The sequence below is a fragment of the Crinia signifera genome, chromosome 8 (genome assembly GCF_055691185.1).
Source record: "Crinia signifera chromosome 8, ASM5569118v1, whole genome shotgun sequence".
Classification (NCBI taxonomy): domain Eukaryota; kingdom Metazoa; phylum Chordata; class Amphibia; order Anura; family Myobatrachidae; genus Crinia; species Crinia signifera.
Genome location: NC_139224.1, coordinates 80695 through 82880, shown reverse-complemented (window position 1 = coordinate 82880; position 2186 = coordinate 80695).

Genomic DNA, 2186 nt, shown 5'->3' with positions numbered 1-2186 from the left:
CTGCTGTCGTCATTAGGGGAAGCAGCCAGCACGCAGCACAGTTTTCCCGCTGCAGGAAACAGCGCGTGCGTGGTTATGAGTCCCACGACGGCATCAGGTTGGTACACTTTCCCGGGAGTTTATCACACTTGCGGCACCCCACGTTTACACTCCCCCCCATCTATGTCCCTGGTGTGTTAGATGGGTGGAGGGAGAGAGAGTGCACGAGCCCCGGCTTTCCTGCCACCGCTGGGTATTGGGGAGGTGTGCCTGTTGTCGGGAATTACATTGGGGAGGGGTGCACAGGTGCCTGGTGTCCTGCCGCCGCTGGGTATGGGGGAGGGGTGCACTGCTGCTGTGTTTGGAAGGGGAGGGGGGGGTAGAGTGCACTGTCGCTGGGTTTGGGAAATTGGTGAGGGGTGCGCAGTGCGCTGATGCTGGGTATGTGTGTGGGGGGAGGGGGGGTGCTCTGCCACAGCCGCCGCATGTGGGGGAGGGGGAGTAGAGTAGAGTGTGTGTGGGGGGGGGGGGGGGATATACTGCCTCTGGGTATGTGGGAGTGCGCTCTGGTGGGGTGGGGGGGTGTTTACTCCCGCTGGGTTTGGGAGATATTTGGGGGGGGGGGGGGGGAGTGCAATGGTGCTGAGTGTCTGGGGGGGAGGAGGGATATACTGCAGCTGGGTATGGGGGGGAGAGGGGTTGTGTGTGGGGGGGGTATACTGTCACTGGGTTTGGGAGATAGAGGGGAGAGTGCACTGGTGCTGGGTGTGGGGGGGGGGGAGAGGGATATACCGCAGCTGGGTATGTGGGGGGGGGGTTTGCGGTGCACTGGTGTTGGGTGTGTGGGGGGGGGATATACTGCAGCTGGGTATGGGCGGGGGGCACGGCACTCTGGTGCTGGGGGGGTTGCGGTGCACTGGTTGGGTGTGTGTGGGGGATATACTGCCGCTGGGTTGGGGGGGGGGGGGGTGCACACTGGTGCTGGGTGTGTGTGGGGGGGGGGGATATATTGCCACTGGGTTTGGGAGATAGAGGGGAGAGTGCACTAGCGCTGGGTGTGAGATGGATGGGGGAGAGAGTGCACTGGGCCCTTGTGTATTAGATGGAGGGAGAGAGTGCACTGGCGCCTGTTATTTTTTGCGATCTAAGAGGATAAGAGTGCGCTGGGTGTGGGAGATGGAGGGGGGGGGGGTGGCCTGGCATTAGGGGTGGGAGATGGCACCAGTTCACCCCCTACATCCCCCACAACCGGTGCCAGTGCACTGTCCCTCCCCCACACCCAGCAGCATGCACTCCTCCCCCCCTCCTCCCCAGCCAGCTTTAAACAGGGTAAAACCTACTTTACCCACCCTTATGTTGGCACCATGTAGAGTTAAGCCCACTTGCCAAAGAACCATGCAACCTTAAAACACTCCCCTTACAAAAGCACCATGCTGTATTAATCCCCCCCATATCACAGCACATTGCGGCATGCTGAGCGATTGTGCTGTAGCACGTCGCTCAACCAAAATCTGGGTCGCCCTGTGTGTACGGTCTGACGGAACACTTGCTTCAGGGCCATCTGGTGCAGGTACAGTCCGACTATACGACAATTGTCACTTTTGTACATCATCAATAGTGTTCACTCTAGAATTTTTTTAGGGCAGGGTGCTGACCACGGGAAGGGCACATTTTTCAATCGCGAGGGCACATTTTTCAATCGAGAGGGCACATTTTAATTTAAAAGGTCAAAATGGTGACACCTGATCTTCAAACCATCAGCACGTTTATGCTACAGTATATAACCACCTTGTGACACCTGAGCATCACACCATCACCACATTTATGTTTTATAATCTTGTGACACCTGAGCATCAGACCATCAGCACATTTATGCTATATAACCATCTTGTGACACCTGAGAGCGTCACACCACCAGCACATTTATGCTATATAATCCATCCTGTGACACCGGAGCGTCACATCATCAGCACATTTATGCTATAGAACCATCTTGTGACACCGGAGCGTCACACCATCAGCACATTTAGGCTATATAACCATTTTGTGACACCTGACCGTCACACCATCAGCACATTTATGCTATATAACCATCTTGTGACACCTGAGCGTCACACCATCAGCACATTTATGCTATATAATCATCTTGTGACACCTGAGCGTCACACCATCAGCACATTTATGCTATATAATCATCTTGTGACACC